The following is a 24,096-nucleotide window of genomic DNA, read 5'->3' on the forward strand; positions in this document are numbered from 1 at the left end:
GAAGCTTGTGAGGAATTACTCCATTCTTTTTTTTCACAAGTCATCGTGTGTGTTGCGAAACCCTACTCCCTCCTCTTGCGTCCCCACCTCAACTCTTCCCGAAGGTGGGGATTCGAATTCCCCACCTCCCCTTTCCAAGTGAGAAGAGTGACCACTAGGGCAAACCCCCAGTGATTTGAGTTACTCCATTCGTTGAATGGAGTGTTTGTATACGTATTAATATTTATACATCTAAATTGTATTTATGTGTACATTGAATTTTGGAGGATAAGAAACGAAAAAGGAGAAGAGACCACAAGTTAGTCAAGTTGATCCAATTGACCGTCAAAGTGAAATGGCGTTTATGTTGCATGAAAAGGTGAACAGAATAAATGAGAATGATTTTGTTCCAAAAGGTGCAATCTAGAACAACTTAGGAGTGATCCTCAGAATATTAATGATACTAACACACTTATTTGCTTTGTTGAATTTCTAAATAGACCAAAATTAATGATACTAACGCAATTATTTGCTTCGTTGAATTTCTAAATAGACCAAAAGACACTAAACACTTTCAAACTTTGTTGAACATTTACATAGGCACTCATTAGCAAAGCCAGGTTGCATTTGCTTGCCTATTTCTTAATCTTCTAGCATAGCTGCAGCTGAACTTCAAGTGATTCCCAATTCCAATTAAGACTCTCTCGTATATCACAAGAAAGAGACACTCAACACCACCCACACAAGACACTCACGTTAACTAGGGATGAGCGTAGTTTGAGGTTTCAAAGTATGCAAGACAGGTTCAAAATTCAAAAAATTGAGAAGTTGGTTCCGACGGACAGTGAAACTTGGAACCTGTAACAAGTTTATATGTTTTTTTTTTTTTCAATTTGTGTCTTCGTGCGATCCCGTGTTATTTCATGGTGTCTGGTGACGAACTGGACCACTAGTTTACGCTTCCATTTTTGGCGATATTTGTGACTGAGATTTTTACTTTGTTAATGTTTCTAAATAGGAGTTGTGGTCAGTTGATTATAACAGCAAATGATGATACATATGATGATTCACTGCAATTGTTCAATTGAAAAATAGAAGTGGAATCGGGATAGACCATGTAACCAAACTTGGAACCTGTAATAATGTAGGTTCTAGGATATGCTAAGTAGCTCCTAGTTTCTAAAAAAATAAAAAATATGCTCTAACGGATAGATTTTAGATTTCAAATGAAATCTGTACGGAACTTGAAACCACTCATCTCTAATGTTAACACTCTATTTAAACTCTCTACTCACTGCACACACTACACACACCACCGTTATTGGATGCAGTGTTTTTGGGCATATGTACAAGTGGAGGAGGCTAGGCAATTTATATCTTGCATACACTGACTCTCTAAACAAATTATCTCTGACACAAGTGAGATTTCTTCTGTCTTCATGGTGGACAATCCACATCCACAAGTTAAGCTTACACACCACAAGTCCTAACTACCTCTTCACCTATTTTTTTATCCACGGACTATACGTCTGATGCAAAATGTTCAAGAAAAGACTATAATCTAGAAAAGTTTATGCCAAATCTGATGAGAAAAAATTCTGGAGAAAGAGGAGAGAGAGAAGGGCGGTGCTTCCTCAACAGCTAAGTGGATCTCCAGCTCTTTTAATGGCAAAGTCTTCTCAGATTGCATCCAACTAGCAAACAACCTCCCATTACATCCATCTAGACACTTGGCTTCCTTATATTTATACCGACTTCCTCAGCCACCGTGTGTTATGACCATTCAATATTCAACACTTTTTGACAGCACTCTTGAATTGGGTATCAGATACTGACCACATGCTCAACTAAAATACCATCTCCGGGTGACCAGTCCACACATTGGATCGCATCTAGCTACTTCAGGACTTCTCTTACAACTAGTCTCCTCAAAATCATCAGAGTAGGTTCCCCTCAGATACTCGGGCTTTTTTTCAAATTGCATACAAAAAAATTTTTATTTACCATTTTAGGGGAGAGAAAACTTATTTGCCGTTTAGGGGTCCGCTCGGCAGTCTTAGTGCCGAGCGGACCCGCTCGGCGATCCCACCGCCGAGCGGAAGCCCGCTCGGCGGTCCCACCGCCGAGCAAGACACCAAACACAGTGAGAGCAAAAACCGCTCTCTCTGCACCGTTTTTTTTTTTTCCTGCACGCTTTAGTGCAGAGCAGAAATTTCTGCTCCGCACTAAAGCGTGTCTGGCACAGCAGAATTCTGCTTTCTGCTCTCTCTCTCTCCACTAAAGCGTGCAGAGCACTTGGAGAGAGAGAGAGAGCAGAGTGCGGAGGACTTGGAGAGAGAGAGAGAGCAGAATTCTGCTCTCTCTCTCTCTCTCTCGGTCTTGCTCGGCACTCACAGTGCCGAGCAAGAAAAGGGCATGCGGAGAGAGCACATCCGCTCTCTCTGCAAGCCGGCCCCTACCACACCGGCGCCTTTAATCGGGCGCTGGCGCACGACGTGACCTTTCACGAGTGCTACAGAGCCTTCGGCTCTGCTTTAAGCAAAGCCGAAGGCTCTCCGTTGATAAGCTCATCCACACTGAAGCTCATCCACACAGAAGCTTCATTTTCTGCATTTCGCTCCTCCAAGGAAGTTCATCGCTCCTTTGCATTTTTGCGTTTCGCCTCTCAGAAACTCATCTCTTTCTACAAATCGCCTCCTCTCAGAAGCTCATCTCTCCTCTACATTTCGCCTCTCCACGTAAGCTCAACTTTCCACTGGATTTCACCTTTCCACAAAACCTCATCCCTCTTTTGCTGAAGCCTCCTTCACGGATCTCTGATTTTAAGTGATCCGGATATTAAGTGAACAGAGTGTGGAGTCCGCTGGGAGCCCTCCCCTCGCTTTGATTAACTTCGGCGAGATTTGTTCTTAATATCCCGACCAAGTTTTAATCAGATTCTCTAAGACGTCATTTCTTGTTTTCTTCTATATAGGTCACGAAGATTTTCTCATATCCCCCTCTCCTCGGGTGCCTTTATTGATATTAGGGTTTTATTTTATTGCAAATATTTTTGTCATGTTTAAATTAAATTGGGACTTTTTTTATTTTTGCAGAAGCTTAGAGAAAAACAAAGCCGACCTTCTTACTAGTTTGAGGTAAACCTTGTTATAGTTATTTTTTGCAGTTTTGTAAGTATTGTTTTATTTATTTAATTATTATTTGTAGATCGAATATTTGTAATGTTTACGATTTGTGGTAAATAAAAAAAATGACCATAATCTCATAAGAACAAATTTTGAGGACTCATTTTTGCAACTACGTCCACATATTTATTTTGACGATTTTCAAATTTTAAAAAAGAAAATTAGGAGTGTGAAATGATTTTTTGGACAGATTACATAGTTAGAGATTGGCTTCTTTTTGGGGCTTTTTTCAAGATTGCATAAAAAAAAAAATTATTTACCAAATAAGGGGAAAAAAAACTTAATTACCTTTTAGGGGTATGCTCGGTAGTCTAGGTGCCGATCCGAAAATTTTTTTTTCGGACCGAGAAGCGGGGGCGGGGTTTGACCCGGTCCGAAAAATATTTTTTTAATAATTTCAAAATTCGGATAATAGAAAATTACAAAATACAAAATGGATTAAAAATAAAGAAAAATCATAAAGACTTTCAAAAAAATGAAGGAAAACAATATTAAGAAATTTGAGAAAATGGGAAAATAGCCACAATGAAGTGGCTATAGATTATTTTGGCCGGTGATTTAAAAAAATGACGATTTTGCCCTTCCGGCAAATTGTCTCCAAAAATTCAAAAAAATTCAAAAAAATCTCAAAAATTAGGAAATGGCCACAATCATTTTGCCCTTGGATTGTCTCCCAAAAATCAAAAAATCTCAACGATTAGGAAATGGCACAATCATTTTGGCCGATTGACGGAATTTTTGAAAAATGACGATTTTGCCCTTCCGGCAAATTGTCTCCCAAAAAATTCAAAAAAAATCTCAAAAATTAGGAAATGGCCACAATCAACTGGCCATGGACGATTGACGGCATTTTGGCCGACGAATTTTGAAAAATGACGATTTTGCCCTTCCGGCAAATTGTCTCCCAAAAAATTCAAAAAAAATCTCAAAAATTAGGAAATGGCCACAATCAAGCGGCCATGGACGATTGACGGCATTTTGACGATTTTGCTTCCGGCAAATTTTTCGAAAAATTAAAAGTAAAAAAACGATTTTGCCCTTCCGGCTAAAATTTGTCTCCCATTAAAAATTCAAAAAAATCTCAAAAATTAGGAAATGGCCACAATCAATCGGCCATGGACGATTGACGGCATTTTGGCCGACGAATTTTGAAAAATGACGATTTTGCCCTTCCGGCAAATTGTCTCGCAAAAAATTCAAAAAAAATCTCAAAAATTAGGAAATGGCCACAATCAATCGGCCATGGACGATTGACGGCATTTTGGCCGACGAATTTTGAAAAATGACGATTTTGCCCTTCCGGCAAATTGTCTCCCAAATTGTCTCCCAAAATGACGATTTCGCCCTTCTAGCAACTAGCCCTTAGGCCTATACTAAGACATTTATTTCATTTGATATATTGATAGTGGGTATGTTAATTTGATAACGTATATGGGACAATATTTAGGAAATTGTAGTTTAGAAATAATTTCTAATTTATTTAAATCTCAGAATGTCATCTACATCTTTTGCGATTGTGCGTTTGGGAGGCACAATAGTACGAACTGAATATGGAATTGATTACGAAGGCGGACAATCTACCATGTTCGGGATGGCAAATATATCGACATTTGATGAGTTACGTGTGTCGATTGAGAGCGCTTTGAATATAATAGGAAACCAGTATATTCAAACAGTGGTGTATAGATATTCGTATGTAACACGCAATTGTGTTACATATGACATTACGGAGGTGCATGATGATGCCACGATTACGATGATTCAGCAATTTGCACTTCAGGCTGGTGGTACGGGGTTCTTGCGGTTCTATGCAACCGTAGCAGAACATCAATTGAGAGATGATTTCGCGGAGGAAGCTTCAAATGTTGGTGAAGATGATGATGGTCTGCATAATCGGTACGTGCGGGCCGATGATAATGCTGATAATGCTGCTGCTGATGATGATGATGATAATGCTGATAATGCTGCTGGCGATAATGATAATAATGCTGATAATGCTGCTGATGATGATAATAATGTCGATAATGCCGCTCGCTGTGGTGATGATGATGATGGTGATGAAGAAGATGATCCTTGGATGGACTCCGATGACAATGCCGAAGAAGATGTCGGATATGAGAATATGGAGGCTTACTATAATACGCAGTGCAACAATCCCATTTTGCCGTTGGTACATCCACCGCCTTATTCAGAGTTCGACTTTGACATGATGCAAGACGACACAAGAGCCAAGCCGGGCCGTATGCTATTTGATCCATCAAAAGAATTTGATGTTGGCATGTTGTTTCCATCACGGGACGCGGTGCGGTTGGCTGCGAAAGAGTACTCCCTTAGGAGAAATCAAAATTTTCGCAGTTATTTGACAAAGAAAGACGAATATGTGATAAAGTGTGGCAATTCAAATGGATCGTGTGGTTGGAGGCTCCGCGCGATTGCTAAATCGGGTGGCATGTTTTGGAAAATAAGTAAATATAATAGGCCACATACATGCAGTTCTCCGCAAATGTCACGGGATCATCGGCACCTTGACCAAAAGTACCTCTGCAGCCAAATAGAAGCAATGGTCGCTGCCCAACCGGATATCAAAATCAAGCCATTGATGGCGGAGATTCAAGATAAGCTGCAATTCGAACCTACTTACCGTAAAACCCGGAAGGCCAAACAAATGGCGATCGCCGGACAATTTGGAGATTGGGATGAATCATACGGTAGGTTGAAGACGTGGATGATCGAAATGAAGAGTCGGAATCCAGGTTCACATTTTGTGATCGATGATGATATCAACCTAGATCGGGGCTGCACGGTTTTGAACCGGATGTTTTGGACTTTCAAGCGGACGATTGAAGGCTTCAAAAGTTGTCGTCCCGTGATTTTTGTTGATGGTACATTTTTGTACGGAAAATACGAAGGAACCCTCCTTTGTGCGGCCTCCCTTGATGGAAATAATCATATTTTCCCGCCGGCATTTGCTGTAGTCCATCGGGAAAATGTTGATAATTGGACTTGGTTTATGAATGCATTGCGGAGATATGTCACTAGGAGAGATGATATTTGTGTAATATCGGACAGACATATCGGTATTCAACGAGCAATGGAGACAGCATGGTGGCGTCCTCCACATGCCCACCATAGATATTGCATTCGGCACATTGCCAGCAACTACAACAAACATTTCAAAAATACCGAAGGGAAAAAACTTATTCGGACGGCAGGTAAATTCTCGAATTTGTAAATTTTAAGAAAATACGTATGGAAAAATTTGTGTACAAAGTACTAATTAATGTTGTCTTGTACAGCTTACGCGAACCAACGACGAAAGTTCGACCAATTCATGAGCCAAATTAGGGAGTTTGATCCAGCCACAGCTGCATGGTGCGATCAGATTCCAAGAGAAAAACGGACAAATGCTTATAATGAAGGAATGAGATATGAATCGATGACGACAAATTTAGTCGAATCGGTCAACGGGATCTTGAAGGGTTTCCGTGGTCTACCAATAGCAGCCATGGTCGACAAGATATTCTATCGGTTGGTGCACTATTTTGATACGAGAAGAACAATGTATAGGATGCAGAAAGACAACCAGTGGAAATATACGGAATTTGCCGGTGTCACGCTCCGGAAGAACAATCAAAAAGCAAATAGGCATGTCGTCACGTGTTTCGACTCTGATAGAGGCGTTTTCGAAGTGACAACCGGACGTGACGCATCCGGAGGTTCAGGGGGCCACAAACACATAGTGCGCCTACACTTGAGAACGTGCACATGTGGGAAATTTGAAGGATTGAAAATCCCATGTTCACACGTCATGGCAGCATGTCAAGCGTATGGCATTGATTACGAACCATACGTAGATGAATTCTATACTTTAGAGAAAACCCTTCGGTGCTATCAGTATATGTTTAATCCGTTGGGGCATCTTCATTACGAGCTTGAACCTGAAGAACCGCCATTAGTGCCGGACCCGAGTCGTATTCGGAAGAAAGGAAGGCCCCGTACATCACGGATCCGGAATGAGATGGATTGGAGAAGCGCGAGCATGAGCTCTTCGCGAAATCATTGCACACACTGCGAAAAATAAGGGCACAATAGGAAAACTTGTGCACATAGATCGGCCGGAGAGTAGATCATACTTGCTTGATCCTTATGTATTTCATTCCTATACGTTGTAAGGATGATCGTATTTCTATGTTATAAAATCTCTTTGTCTTCTGAAGTCATCAAATGAATATCTTCATATGGGAAAAAAATTGTATCATGAAATAATTTCTATGTTATAAAATAATTTTTATTGTTGTATCGATCCTGGGAAATCAACGAATAACGGATGTTGGCGCGTAAAAAAGACACGGGGCGTGACAAGTATCATGAATTTTTGTAATGTTATAATATCACAATTGCACGATATTTATTCAGTTTATGTGTTTCATGTTATATATACATATGGGAATTTGTTGTAATGTTATAATATCACAATTGTGTAGATATGGCACGTAGTACTTACATTCAGCCGGGCCCGGAGGATGATTCACTACTTATCGGGCGGGCCGGACATAGATCTCGAGCTATATGGGACGCTAAGGTAATTGAAGATTTTTCGGTTGATCTGTACTTTGTAACAATATCATCAAAATTGCCACTAACTGTTCATGTTACATGTCACGGATACCTCCGATAGAAGCCCTTCGATGTCGGCGAGCGATGCTACACGTAGGTGATTTTGATCCGCGGATAGTCCCGTATCCGCAAGCTTCGGGATTTTTTGGCGTTTATATGATGGGATTCGTGCAACTGGATTGACACTTAATTACCGCATTGGTCGAGCGGTGGAGGCCCGAGACCCACACCTTCCATATGCCGGAAGGTGAATGCACTATCACGCTGCAGGATATTGCAGTGTCGACAGGCCTTCCTATAGATGGACGTGCATTCATCGGCCCCGGTGTTTCGCATTGGCCCACCGTATGTGACGATCTACTCGGTGCTCACCCCGGCCGGTTGCGGGGCACACAGATCGCTTTGAGCTGGTTGAGATAGCGCTTTGAAGAGCTTCCGCCAGACGCCGATGACGTCGCCATAGTGCAGCATTCCCGGGCTTTCATTCTCCATCTGCTAGGAGGATCTATTTTCTCGGACAAATCAGGTGCCCGAGTTAGTTTGCTGTTTCTTCCATTATTGGCGAACCTTAACGTCCCTACGCAGTATAGTTGGGGTTCAGCAGCACTTGCATGGTTGTACCGAGAGTTATGTCGTGCAACCGACCCGGAGACGAAGCAAATGGGCGGTGCCTTACATATACTGCAGCTTTGGGCGTAGGAGCGCTTCGGATGTGTCTCCCCATCCCCGACGGTTGAGGTTCCTTTAGGACTTGCACCTTTCGGTAGTCGGTATGTGATCTATTATATTTTTAGTTCGTGCGTTATTAATTCCTTCCAGTGCGTATAATATAAGAAAATTGAATGTTTTTTGTTTATGCAGTTGGAGTCACGGTCGAAGTACGACGGAGATCCCCACGCATACGTTGGTACATCTGCGCTACCAACTTGATAGATTGGCATCCGAAGATGTAAGTAATGATAGCAACGAATGAGTTTAATATAATGTTAGCTTTTAAATTAATTCTTCATTTAATTTCATATGTTTTATTATGATAACAGATTATTTGGGAGCTCTATGGTGGCGACATTCTAGAGAATGTACCGGCTTATCGCTTGCGGGGACAGGATATTTGGAGGGCTCGTGTGCCACTCATCCGTTTTTGGATAGTTGAGTGGCATTATCCAGATCGGGTACTTCGCCGGTTTGGTATGCAGCGGGCGATACCTACTCCTCCCCGCGATCACACAGAGTTGCATGATATTGACAATAGGCCACCCGGGAAGGATTGGGCAGCTAAACACGGACGATTGATCGCTATGTGGGATAGGCGTACCGAATATGTAGTCCATGCCGATCCCGCCACGGAGGAACTCCACTTTCACTCGGGATATATGGAGTGGTTCCGCAGACATACACGGAAGTGGATTTCTATTACCGGAGTCGTAATGGGTTCAATGGTTAGTGCAAATACTTTCAATTTAATTCATTAACTATATTTTTACTAACATAAGTTATTGTAATTTTATAACATTTGTTGCTTGTCATATCATTACCGGGGTGATGGCGTGGAACAAATCTTACGTATATTAAATTCACGTCCATCTCGTCAGACTTTGGGAGATGTAGGGAGGATAGCTAAGGCAATGCTATACGCCCAGCATGAGGAGAGGCGTCTCACGATGATGCCACCACCCTAACCAGCAACTACGGCGGCAACCGTTGGCCCTCACGATGATGATCCGCCCGAGCCTGTTCGGTCGACCCGGAGGACTCCTCGAGGTCATGTAGTTGGCGATGCCGTCGCTTACACCTTCGAGTATCATACGACGGATTTCGCTCCGGGTTTCGCTCCAGGATTAGACCAGACAGGTTTCAATGTTGGATTCACCCCTTTTGCCGCCCCATTTCCCGAGGGATCTACTTTTGCATTTCCCGATCCGGAGACTCCAGCTCCTTCTCCTACTTCGTATGTATCCGATTTCCCTCCTTTTTATTCAAGCTTCTCTACAGAAGGATATGTACCGTCCGGGCGGGGCATATTTTCACAAGATATGCCTTCATCATCTACACATCCTCCTCGGTCGGATCCTCCTCCTCGGCCTCCTCCTCGTCCGTACAATACTAGAGCCGCCGAGCACCGAAGAGAGCCACGTTGCGGAACAGGAGGTCATGTAGGAAGACGACATCGTTAGTACATGTAATTGTGACAGTCCGATTATTATCTATTATGAAAATAGCATGTTTTTCATATATCTCAGTACTTTCATTTGATCAATATTCTGAATTAATTACACTAATAAAATAAGCTTCAAAAGAAACAATTTATAAATAAAATAATAATTATTAAATACTTAACAAAAATAATGATTTCCTTTTTAAAAAAACGCCGAGTAGAACAAAACGCCCTGAATCGTCCATGGCCGGTTGATTGTGGCAATTTTCATTTTACAATTTTTTTGGGAGACAATTTGCTGGAAGGGCAAAATCGTCATTTTCTAAAAGTCATCGGCCAAAATAACCCGAATCGTCCATGGCCGATCGATTATGGTCATTTACTAATTTTTAAGATTTTTTATAATTTTTTTAAGAGACAATTTGCCGGAAGGGCAAAACTGTCATTTTCTAAAAGTCATCGGCCAAAATAACCTGAATCGTCCATGGCCGGTCGATTATGGTCATTTACTAATTTTTGAGATTTTTTATAATTTTTTTAAAAGATAAATTGCCGGAAGGGCAAAACCGTCATTTTCTAAAAGTCGTTGGCCAAAATAACCGGAATCGTCCATGGCCGGTCGATTATGGTCATTTACTAATTTTTGAGATTTTTTATAATTTTTTTGAAAGACAAATTGCCGGAAAGGCAAAACCGTCATTTTCTAAAAGTCGTCGGCCAAAATACCCCCAATCGTCCATGGCCAGTTGATTATGGTCATTTACTAATTTTTGAGATTTTTTATAATTTTTTTAAGAGACAATTTGCCAGAAGGGCAAAACCGTCATTTTCTAAAAGTCATCGGCTAAAATAACCCGAATCGTCCATGGCCGATCGATTATGGTCATTTACTAATTTTTGAGATTTTTTATAATTTTTTTGAAAGACAAATTGCCGGAAAGGCAAAACCGTCATTTTCTAAAAGTCGTCGGCCAAAATACCCTCAATCGTCCATGGCCGATCGATTATGGTCATTTACTAATTTTTGAGATTTTTTATAATTTTTTTGAAAGACAAATTGCCGGAAGGGCAAAACCGTCATTTTCTAAAAGTCGTCGGCCAAAATACCCCGAATCGTGCATGACATGTTCATTATGGCCATTTTTGACATTTTTTTCAATTTTTTTCGAAGACAATTTGCCATAAGGGCAAAATCGTCATTTTCAAAAGTCGTCGGCGAAAATGCCCTGAATTGTCTATGGCTAGTTCAATGTTTCCATTTACTAATTTCTCCGAGCTTTTATAATTCTTTTAGAAAATAATTTCTTACGAGGACGAAATCGCCGGGCCGGAATCGGGGCTGGGGGTGGGGAAGGGCGGCAGGGGCGGTAGGGGAAGGGGGAAGGGGGGGGGGGGGGCCGCCGGGCTGGGCCGCCAGCCGGTGGCCGCTCGGCGTTATGATCGCTGAGCGGGTTCCGCTCGGCAATAAGACTACCGAGCGGACCCCTAAACGGCAAATAAGTTTTCTCTCCCCTAAAATGGTAAATAAAATTTTTTTGTATGCAATTTGAAAAAAAGCCCCAGATACTCATCCTCCACCTCGTCAACACCATTTGCATCAGCTGCATCCGATAAAACAAGAATTGAAGTGGAAGTAGAAGCAGGTGCAGCCGCAGAAGTGATGCGATAGCCGTTGGTCGTTTCAAACGGTTTTGTAACGTCATTGATAGAAGGTGTGATCGCCATCGGTTTATAAGGGCCTTCGTGACGGTTTTGACCGCCATCAATGTATAACGGTTTCCTAATGGATTTTGATTTGATATAAGAATTGATGACAGAAAACCGGGTCTCTCTTTTATGTACATACAAATTGATACTCCGTGCATACACACCTCAACAACAAAATCCTTCTCTCTTTCCATTTTCTGTCCTTTCTCTGTTGGGTTTTATCGAAAAATTGTCGAAAAGGTCATAAACCTTTTGCACTTTTGCTAATTCAGTTCTAAACCTTTTAAATTTGCCGATTCAATCCTAAACCTTTTCTACCTTTTGCCGATTTAGTTCTAGTGGCCGGAAATTGCTTAATTGGATGCCGTTCGTCCTACGTGGCACCGCCAGCAATGATGTGGACAATTGTTAATAATATTTTAATATATTTTAAATATTTATTTTATTTCCTTTTTTGTTACCTTTTTCCATTCTTTTTTTTTTTCATTTTCTTCTCTGCACTTGACCACCGTCGGCATCGGGTGAGGGCCGCCCTCTCCCGGCAGCCCATTGTCGATATTGTGGTAGGGTGGCCGTTGCATCACCCGGGCTGGCGAGGGTGGCTCTTCACTAGATCTAGCAAGGGTCGCCCTTGCCAAGGGCCGACAAGGGTTGCCCTCGCTAGGGCCAACGGGGGCTTCCCTAGCCCGACGACGGCAGTGGTCGAGGGAGGAAAGAAAAAGGGAAAAAATAAAAAAAAGGAAAAAGGAAACATAAAAAAGGAAAAAAATAAAAAATTATTATTACAAATTATTCACATGAATACCAAGGGAGCCACGTAGGACGACCGGCGTCTACGTAAGTGATTTCCGGCTAATAGGACCGAACCGAAAAAAGTAAAGAGGTTTAGCACCGAATTGACAAACTTAAACGGTTTATGATTGTATTGGCAAAAATGCAAAAGGTTTAGAATTTTTTTGACAATTTCCTTGGGTTTTACATATGATATTTTTGTTTATGTTTCTTCTATAGTTTAGTGTAGAGTAAAGAGGAATGTTTATTGTATCTCGGATGATAGTCGCTAGAACCTGTTGCATCGAGTTTCATATATCGAGGGCGGAACATCCTTAAAGGCAGTGCTTGCCCATCTAAAATTTTTTTTTCCTATTCTCATCTTCTCCCCCCCCAAAAAAAAAAAAAAGAAATTCCAATAATCTTAAGGATAAGCCAAGCAAAGCTTCCTTCGATCGTTCTCTCTAACTTTGCCACAATGACGAAAGGTTGTGCATTTTTTTTTTCTTTTGTACTTGGCCAACAAAGATATATGTACAATTGCTCCCATGTACGTGCTCAAACCTCTTTATTTTCAGTGATAAATTTATTCCTTCGAAATCCCATTTATTTACATAGCAAAAAACTTTACAGTACGAGGGTTCATGAAATTCGACACTCTCTTTATCAGCCTTTTTATTCAACTGATGCCTTACTTGTAAGTCAAAAGGAGGATGGACGTCGACTCATCGGTCGCTGTGGACCAAAACGACGGTACGTTTCGATGTCCGATTAACAATTCTTTTGTTTCGTGTGGACCAACGCCACTCAGATTTTGGTCCCCCTCGTGGATGTCAGAAACATATTTTCCGCACATGTCCTTCCAAAGAAGACTTCCATGTAATGATCCGGAATAATAAACTCGAGATTTTTTTATGAAAGGAATGGGCAAAAATAATAGTACAAAGCGCAACGAAACGCACAAGATACACGAGTTTCGACGATCAAATGCCTAAGTCCACAACGAGAACAAAGCGATCTTCACTGTAAGAGCATAACGAGATCCGATGAACGCCCTCGAGTTATCCTGAGCTCAAATCCGTTGGACACCAATTTTCGCCCAACCCGGGGGAAGCCCACTGGCCCCCATCATTTTGTTTCTTTTAATTAAGTTAGTATAAATCTTATATCTGTATAGAGACCAAATCATATCATAGGAGGAAGCTCAATGCAATAAGAAAACTTATGATCTATACATTAGGCTATAAAATATACCAAATTTCAAATCGTGCAATTTGTTACTTTGTCGGTTAGATACGTTTAGCTTCAAGTACTAGTCATGTCTCAACGTTTTTTAACATGCTTTATATAAAAAAGAAGAAGATAACTTGGAGGATGATACTATTTTCACATTCTATATGATCCACCCCATTTACGCTAGAAAGACAAAATAGACCTCGATCATTCAATTGCAATTTAAAGTGGTGACCCCAGTTTTATTTCTTTCCTTTTTCTTAGTTTTTCTGATTCTATGTGGGATTTAGTTACCAAAAAGCTAAAATTCTCATGTATATTAAAAGGCACTATATTTTTTAATTGTTAGTTCCATACAAATTTTTAAGAGAAATTTTCAAGAAACCTCATTCTTTTCTACGTTGCCAATCAAATTTATGGATAAATTATCAAGTAGAATCTAGAAATAATTTAACTCATACAATTTTCTAGGGAAAACATTTATTTATAATTTTCACTTTTGTTGGGCACATCGCCATCAAATCCCATATGTATAATATATGACGATCAGATGAAGCAAAAAAAAAAAAAAATTCTTTGAAGAATTTCCAAAACAAAATTATAATTACATTCTCCAACATGAAACTTTAAAGATGAAATTCAATTAAATCAAACCATTGCATAAAATATTTTTTAAAATGCCTGTGAATCACATTATTGTGATTAATAAAAATTAAATCCATCTATAAAGTGTTTATGAAAATATATCAAGATGTTTTGTCTTGCATAATACTTTTAGTGTACTCCTATATATTTCTATATCGTCTTAGATACTAAAAATATCTTGCCAATTGTAAAGGAAAAAAGACAATCCTCTAATATAGTCAGTAAACATAATATAGTTAGTAAAAAGACTCGATATATATGTTAGAAAAATGAAATTAATAAAAAAAATTCACCTAGAAAGTGAGCTTTGGAGATGAGGGAAACAACAAATAGATAAGTTAATATAAGAGCAATGATAAAAGCGAGACTTTTAATGTTTTTACTTCATCAAAGAATTTGTCTTTTTTCCTTACTATCAATGAGATACTTTTACACGGAACGTGTAGAACATCATAAAAAATGTCTAAAAATACACCAATTTTTTTAATACACTCGAAAAAACATCCGAAATGATTAATTATAGCAACAAGAAGAGGAAAATGCCTAGCAAGTCGGGAGAGGGATTCACCCAAGGTCTGAAAAAGTTTGTTGGCAAATGCTTTAACTGTGGAAAGCCTGGACATCGAGCCAAAGATTGCAGAGCCAAGAAAAGACAGAAAACTCAGGCAAATGTGGTGGAAGAGATTTCCAATGGTGTTGACGATATCAATCTGATTGCTATGATATCCGAGTGTAATATGGTGGGAAACCCCAAGGAGTGGTGGATTGATACCGGAGCAACTCGTCATATCTGTGTGAACAGATCGATGTTCTCGTCCTACACAACCGTGGGGGTGATGAAAAACTCTATATGGGTAATTCATCAACCTCTAAGGTTGAAGGTGTCGGAAAGATTGCTCTGAAGATGACATCCGGAAAGATTGTGACACTAAATAATGTTCTGCATGTGCCGGATGTTCGCAAGAATTTAGTGTTTGGATCTCTCCTTAGTAAGAATGGCTTCAAGTTGGTTTTTGTATCTGATAAGTTTGTACTCTCCAAAAATGAGATGTATGTAGGAAAGGGTTATCTGAGTGATGGTTTGTTCAAGTTGAATGTAATGACTGTTGTAACCAAAGATGATATGAATAAAGCTGCTTCTACTTATGTGCTGGAGTCTCTTAATATTTGGCATGCTAGACTAGGACACGTTAACTATAAGTCGATAAAGAAATTAATTAGTATGGGACTATTGCCGAAGTTTGATTGTCCAAGTGAAAAATGCCAAGTATGTGTTGAATCTAAGTTTTCTAAGCCTCCTTTCCATTACGTAGATAATAGAGTTACGGAACCTTTAGATTTAATACACACAGATATTTGTGATATGAAAGCAATACCTTCTAGAGGCGGTAAGAAATACTTTATCACGTTCATAGATGACTGTTCGAGATATTGCTATATCTATCTACTTAGTAGTAATGATGAAGCTGTGAATGCTTTTAGAACTTATAAATCTGAAGTTGAAAATCAGTTGAATAAGAAAATAAAAGTGTTAAGAAGTGATAGAGGAGGTGAATATGAATTTCCTTTTGAGGAAATTTGTACTGAGTTCGGTATCGTTCACCAAACTACCGTCCCTTATACATCGCAATCGAATGGTGTGGCGGAAAGAAAGAATCGATCCTTAAAGGAAACAATGAATGCATTGTTAAACAGCTCTGGTTTACCGCAGAATTTGTGGGGGGAAGCTGTCTTGACAGCAAATCTTATTTTAAATAGAGTACCCCACAAAAAGACAAAACAAACTCCCTATGAGAAATGGAAAGGCGGAATGCCTAACCTGAATTATCTTAAAGTGTGGGGGTGTTTGGCTAAGGTTGCGGTTCCTAAGCCTAAAAAGGTTAAAATAGGACCAAAGACTGTTGATTGTATTTTTATCGGATATGCTCAAAATAGCAATACATATCGTTTTCTTGTTCACAAATCAGAGATCCCGGATATACATGTTAATACGATCATTGAATCAAGGGACGCTTCGTTCTTTGAAAATATATTTCCATATAACATAGTATATGAGCCGATTGAAAATAATAAGAGGTCTCGAGATACTACATCTAGAAGTGATCCAATGGAGGATGAACCTAGATGTAGTAAAAGGCAAAGGACTTCTACGTCTTTTGGACCCGAGTTTCTGACATATTTGTTAGAGAATGAACCTCGGACATATAAGGAAGCTGTGACATCTCCGGAAGCCTCGCTCCGGAAAGAAGCTATCAATAGTGAAGTTGAATCCATCTTGTCAAACCATACTTGGGAATTGGTTGACCTTCCTCCTGGCAATAAACCATTACAATGTAAGTGGATATTTAAGAGGAAAATGAAAGCAGATGGTACTATTGATAAGTATAAGGCTAGGCTTGTCGTAAAAGGTTACGGACAACGTGAAGGTTTGGATTATTTTGACACTTATTCACCTATCACGAGAATTACATCTATACGTATGTTAATTGCTATAGCAGCCTTATATAGACTTGAAATTCATCAAATGAATGTCAAAACAGCTTTTCTAAATGGGGATCCGGAAGAAGAAATATATATACAGCAACCTGAAGGGTTCATTGTTTCGGGACAAGAGAATAAAGTATGTCGGCTTATCAAGTCACTATATGGCTTGAAACAAGCACCAAAACAATGGCATGCTAAATTCGACCAAGTTATGTTGTCGAATGGTTTCAAGATTAATGAGTGCGATAAATGTGTATATGTTAAGAGCACTCATAATTGCTTTGTCATTTTATGTCTCTATGTAGACGACATGCTTATAATGGGCAGTGATAGTGAGGTCGTCAAGACGACCAAACGCATGCTCACAAGCAAATTTGATATGAAAGACATGGGGGTTGCAGATGTTGTTTTAGGAATTAAAATTCTCAAAACATCTGAAGGATTAACACTATCACAGTCTCACTATATAAAAAATATTCTTAAAAAGTGCAAGAATCTAGACATCGTACCAGTAAAGACTCCGATAGATATTAATCTACATCTTTCAAAGAATACCAGTGAGAGCAAGGCCCAAAATGAGTATGCAAGTATACTAGGCAGTTTAATGTATGTCATGAACTGTACTAGACCTGACATAGCTTGCGCGGTAAGCAAGCTAAGCCAATTTACAATTAGTCCAAATGAAAATCATTGGAAAGCTATGAAGCGTGTATTGGGCTACTTGAAGCATACTCAAGATTATGCTTTGCATTATACAGAGTATCCAGCGGTACTTGAGGGATACTGTGATGCAAATTGGATAACCGGCACTAAAGACACAAAATCGACAAGTGGATATGTATTCACACTTGGTGGGGCAGCAGTGTCATGGAAATCATCCAAACAAACTTGTATTGCTAGATCAACTATGGAATCAGAATTTATAGCTTTGGATAAAGCCGGTGAAGAAGCAAAGTGGCTTCGGAACTTTCGGGAAGATATTCCTAATTGGCCCAAACCGGTGCCAGCCGTGTGTATACATTGTGATAGTCAAGCGGCAATAGGAAGGGCAAGGAATGTCATGTATAACGGTAAGTCTCGACATATACGTCGAAGACATGATACCGTAAGACAACTTCTTTCTAGTTGAATTATCACAATTGACTATGTGAAGTCAAAAGATAATATTGCGGATCCATTAACAAAAGGCCTAACTAGAGAGATAGTTGTGAAAACATCGAAAGGAATGGGTTTAAGGCCTATAAATAAGTCCTCGTAGCGGATACCCTACCTTGTTGATTGGAGATCCCAAGATCTAGGTTCAAAGGGACAACCAAGTTATGAATACTGTGTAGAGTACTGTAATTTATTACTCATTTCTATATGAAGACAGTACTAATATGTGAAGGTTAAGCGAAAAACTTTTAATGATTCCGAATTGAGTATATGATATACTATATGTTCAGAAATCACCTATGTGAGTGTGAAGTGAGGGCCGCTTCTATGAGAATTGGAAAGGCCGAATTCTCTAAAACACTCATGAGACCAGGCGGTGTTCATGGCCAAAACGAACACAACGGTGAGAACTAACTTTGTTCGAGAGAAAGTTATGTGATTTTTATTGTCTAGGCTTACACCAAAGGTCGACAGTTCAAAGACATCAAGTCTACTGATTGACCGAGTAAGTCCGATAAGTTTCACTAGGGAAAGTTCAAAGTTTCGGACTACTTATCCCGATGTAACTATTTCTCAAGGAATAATCGCACATTGCATTTCATGCATATACGAAGAGTCATGATGTCCGAATATCTCATTCATGTGGGGGATTGTTAGGGATTTTATCCCTCTAAGGGTGAATGAGAAGGAAATGTGGGAGTCCCACATAGGATGAAAGGTAGATGGGAGATGGGTTTATTAAGTGGAACCTCACAAATGGGTTTGGGCCCCAAGGGGCACCCCACTTTTGTGGAGGAGGGAGGACCTACACAAATGGACTTCAGCCCACACGCGCGCGCCGCCGCCTCCGTCCGTCCGGCCGGCTCGGCTCGGTTCGGTTCGGGCCTGGGTTCTCTTATTCCATTTAATTTTTTTTATTTGCCCATTTGTTTATTTTACCGAATAGACACTTAACACAACTGTTGGACATTCATCCTTAAACGAACAGATGCGTTCGTTCGGAAATTCTTTTGAAGAGTTATGTCTGTTCAAGAAGAAGTTATATTCGGTTATGTTAACCATCATCCGGACCCAAGCTTCGTGCCTCTTCGTTTTTTTTCTCAAACTTTCAATATAAATAGTCTTCGAAGCAGTTTCATTTTTTAAGTAACTTAATTTTCCCGAAATCTGCACCCTCATTTTTCATTCCGTGAGATCCTGTTCCACAAAGTTAAGTTCGCCGAAGCCCTTTGAATAAGTGCCGATTCAAAGGGACGCGATCCGTTCTATCCTGGGAGACAATTGTCCGACGTCCTCGGGTACCAAATTGAGGGGACAAATTTGTCTTAAGGACACAGCGAAGTCGTTGGGCTCGGACCAATATTCTGATTGCTGCGTTTGCTTTTGAATCAGGTTAGTAATTTCGATTTTGTATGTTCATTTTGTATTGTACTTTCGATATATATATATATATACAAACATGGCAGACAACATTACTCCACCGAAGAGCCGTACCTAATATAGCGGTCGGACTCAAACTATCAAGCATTGGCAACTCACTTCCTCGTGAAAAAGAAACATTGTAGTATCGGTAGTGTCAACGATATTATTGTAACCCATGCCTAACTCACACGCTCAAGATAAGAGTGATTTTCAAGATGGGTAAGTTTTATATTTGAAACCTAAAACCTACTTTGTTATAATCGGTTCTTAATTTTTAAAATATGAAACCTACTATATTTTCCTTGAAATTTATTTTGATACCTACCCCATTTTTATGGTCCGATTCTTGGGTTACCCGAGATCCTTTTGTTCCTTTTTCTAGAATTTTTTTTTAGAAGTAATGAAACGATTCAAGCTAAAATATAAATAATAAAAATTACTATTTGCCAAAAGCAATAATCCCTAAAATGAGCAATAGAAATAACTAACTACCAACAAAGCAATAATCCAAAATATAGTAATAGTACAAACTACTAGAACGTTGAATCAACGAGTGCAAGTCTTCCTATCGCACTACCACCAAAATCCACTAATAATATCTCCTTTTGTCTTGCAAGTCAAAACCGACTTTCAATCTTCCAAACTTAACTCCTCCTCCAAGAGTGAATCAAGCGAGCCAATCCATTTGGTACAAAATCTCTAACAAAGACCCGAAAATCATACATAAAGAAAAATCAACAAGAAACCATATCTAGAGACATGCAAAAGTACCAATTAAGAAACCATGTTGCTGAGTTGCGACTACTGATGTTAGATTTTAGGGAAAAAAACACATTAGTGTTTAGCATTTTATGTCATGAAACCGATTTCGAAACCCGGTTTCATAACCGGTCCGGTTCCTTGGTGGATATTCACTCGAAACCGAGAACCATACCTGTTCCAACCGATTCTGAAAATCTGGAATCGAACCCCACACCTATTTTTAGGGTGGTTCGGTCAGGTTCTCGTGTAGAACCGGTTCGGTTGCACACCCCTACCCGAAGGTAGACAACCAAAAAAAGTCCTAAAAAATGTTATAGATGCCAATTCAATTCTAAATATTTTAATTTTATCAATTTAGTTATAAACCTTTTGACAATTTAGTCGTTTCAATCAATTTTGGCTGAATATTGCTGATGTGGACCCCGACTATACTAAGTAGCACAGTTGACATTGACTTGAAATTTTTTTACAAAATTTTGATTTTTTTAATATTCTTTGATTTTTTTTCTTTGTCACTATGACCAGCGACCCTCGCCTAGGCTCTCACCAATCGCGGGCAAGGACGCAAAGGCCCTTGCTAGATTTGGGCTAGGAGGCTATGGACAACGAGGGCTTGCAAGCTTTCACCAATTGGCCAGGGAAGGTCGTCAATGAAAAAGAAAAAAGAAAAATAAAATTTTTCATAAATTTTTATAAAAATTATCCACGTCGGCGCCAATCGTCTTACGTGACACTACCGGCAACTACAGCATCAATTTTAGGCTAAAATTGGCTAGAAAGATTAAATTGATAAATTGTCAAAAGGTTTATGATTGAATTGGTATGTACAATAAATTTAAGATTTTTTTATTTTCCCTCATTTTAAATGTACCATGAAAGTAGATCATGTGCTCTGAATGGTGGCATCGGAATATTGTCCCACCTCACTTGACAATGGGTCATATATATATTTTATATACATATGGTATATTTTCTCCTATTAGTTTAGGAAAACCACATACAATGCACTACGTTATTTCTTCAAATTATATATCTTCATCAACAAAGCCTATTACATCATATCCGGAGAGGTGTCAAACGGGTAAGTCGGGTCGGGTTGAGTTTAGGTCGGGTCGAATATGGTCCAACCCATATTGACCTGTCTAACCCGTTTTGACTCATATTTAATGACTAATACCCGATCCGACTCGCAACCGACCCATATCCGACCCGACCCGACCCATTTTGACCCATATTATCAAAACACACTAATATTTTAGGAAAACCTAGACAATTAATTTAACCTATTTTAAGCTCTTCACATGTATATGTTACTTAGATAAAAACTTCATATCACATAAAAAAGGAAAATTAAAAAATTAGTAAAGAAAATAAAAAAATGATATTACTAAAATATTTTCATGCAATAAATTCTTTTTATTTTGCTTTTCTATTTTCTTTTATTTTTCTCCGGTGACCGATGGCGGCGGATGGCAGCAGAACCCACCGATAAGGACAAGGCCAAGGGCTTCATCTTCCTCATCATCGCCACCCTCGGTTGATTGCTCAAATTCTCAATCTCATGGCCGTGAGAAGGAGCAGCATGATGGCCGTGAGAACAAACAAGAAAGCCCAAGGACAACGGAAATATTGCCTCGGTTTCGCCATCCAAACGTTCCAATGCTGCGTATCTCGTTGCAATTCAGATCGGTTAGAGCGACCAAGTCACCCATCCTATTGAACATCTGCACAACCGCCTTGTCATCGCCCATGTAGTTCCTAATAATCCCTTCGTGGCGGAGCAGCTTGATGTCCTTTGAAGAGCTTATGAGGCAATCCATGAACGATATGTACTCTGTTACGTAGCTGATGTCTCCGCTTTGACGATGCTGCTCGCACACAATTAGATTCCGGAATTGCGACTCGGATGGCGACCGGAGGCAAATGGTGGCGGTGGGCAAGCGGCGGCGATGGTCTGCGGGCAGTGGTGGGGGGACGGCAGCAGCGGTGTTGGTGGGCGGTTGGCGGAGGGTGGGGGGCGGTTAGCTGCAGGCAGGGGTGGATGGCGGTGGGAGGTGGTGGTCGGTGGTTCATGACCCAACCTAAGGGCAACAATGACTTAACTTTTAATGGGTTGAAAATGGTTTCTATGTGGGTTTTATGTGTAACCCATTATTAACCTGTCAGATTTAACTTCAATTTTTTGAACCCATTTTTATTTGGCCCTCTAAAAGCTAACAACCCATATAGAACCCATTTATATTAAATATGGGACAAAAATGGGTCATGGACCCATATTGACACCTCTTACATATTAGTATCCCTTTCTGATCTTTTGAAATTGTTGTTATTTATAGGATAAGTTTCTCTCCCCAGTGACGGAATTCCAGTGCAATGTGCAACCGTGTACATCATATGACTTCAATTATTGAAGGAAAAATGACACAAACGATTTCTGAATTTTAGATCAATGTACTCTTGAACATATAATTTGTTCAATATAATCCATGAATTGTAACTTAATGTGTAGTGTCGTCGTTGAACTTTCAATTTATTCAATGCGGTCTTAATACTTTTAGTACATGCTCAATCTAGTCCCGAAACCGTAAGAAAATGTTCATTATTACACTAAACATTTTCTAATAATTATGGGACTAAATTGAATATGTTGCAAAAGTTTAGGGATCATATTGAATAAATTAAAAATTCAAGGATCACATTGCCCATTGGGCTAAAATTCGGGGACCACATTGAATGTTAGATATCAATTAAGGATTCTACGGGATAATTTCTTATTTAGAGATATCTTTGTTGATTTTCTGTATCTCTCAAAATTGCGCGTATATCTTTGATTGTGTGTATCTTGATTGATATATGTTGCCTTAGATAGTGATATATTATAAAGCCTATAAATAGGCTGATGTAATGTTCATTATGATAAAATGAATTACATTGAGAGTTCCCCATTTCTTCTTCGGCATTATTGTTTTCAACTTTGAATAAATTGAAAGTTCATGGACACATTACATATTAAGCCAATCCAAAATTCAGAAATCATTTGTGTCATTATCCTATTATCTAATGCCGACCTAAAGAACCCTTTGTTTTTGCCCTAACTTTAAGCCCTTCATTACTATTTCTTCCTTTTTGGTAAAACACTGGTTAGCTTTCAATCTGTTCTCCATCGTGGATGAACAAATGTGAGTATTATCATTTAGTATCTAAGGACATTTTTTAGGCCGGATAGAGCAAGAGTTAAGAGTCTCTCAATATATCCACGAACACGTTTTGACCAACAAAGGTCTCTTTCTATCACGTGCTGATGGAGCAATAGTCCTCTACATAGCCGGGTATTGAGCCAGCTGTTAGGATTCAGGGCACAATCCAATCGAAGTAAAACGTAAAGCGAGAAAGAGAAATCGAAACACACGATTGTATCATATTTCACCTTTAAACTAGGCTTATGTCCAATAGAAGATTCCACTATAATTAGCACATTGCACATCTCGTTACATCACTCAATTACAAGCGAAAAAGAGTATATATAGCAGTAGCTATTCATAAGGCCAATGAAAAATTATGGTCTTAAATCGAAAAAGCCCTCCGGTGTCCAGGGGAGTATGAACCACACCCCAACACCAGCCACCCTAATAACAACGAGCCACACTATTCGATGCCAATCCCACCACCCACGCTCTTAACCTCACTCCCTATGCGAGCCTCTGCGATAGAGCTCTGCCATGGCTACTTGCCGCGATCCGACCCCGAGCCAGAACAATCTCTATCCTCGAACTCAAATCTTACGGTTGGTAGCGGTCATGACACCCTTCGGAGGAGCGTAGGCGGCATGCATGGTTAAGAGGCTTTGTTGGTCCTATGGGTGTGAGCTTGTCGAACAAGTGTAAATAGAGAGAGGATGATGGTCAAGCTCAAAAAGAAGGGGGAAAAAAGAGCGAGTCCACATTTTTTTTTTAAATTCCAATTAATGCGAACGACAACCAT

The 24,096-nt window shown here is 39.7% G+C and overlaps 1 long non-coding RNA gene across 1 annotated transcript; it reads left to right on the top strand.

Annotated features, from left to right (window-relative positions):
* Nucleotides 1-12,983: 12,983 nt before the first annotated feature.
* Nucleotides 12,984-24,016, top strand: LOC125313772. The gene is made up of 3 exons (XR_007197374.1): nucleotides 12,984-13,439; nucleotides 17,110-17,113; nucleotides 24,006-24,016. It is a non-coding gene; the product is annotated as an uncharacterized LOC125313772 (long non-coding RNA).
* The last annotated feature ends 80 nt before the right edge of the window (nucleotides 24,017-24,096 follow it).

The sequence above is a fragment of the Rhodamnia argentea genome, chromosome 2, assembly GCF_020921035.1.
Source record: "Rhodamnia argentea isolate NSW1041297 chromosome 2, ASM2092103v1, whole genome shotgun sequence".
NCBI classification, from domain to species: domain Eukaryota; kingdom Viridiplantae; phylum Streptophyta; class Magnoliopsida; order Myrtales; family Myrtaceae; genus Rhodamnia; species Rhodamnia argentea.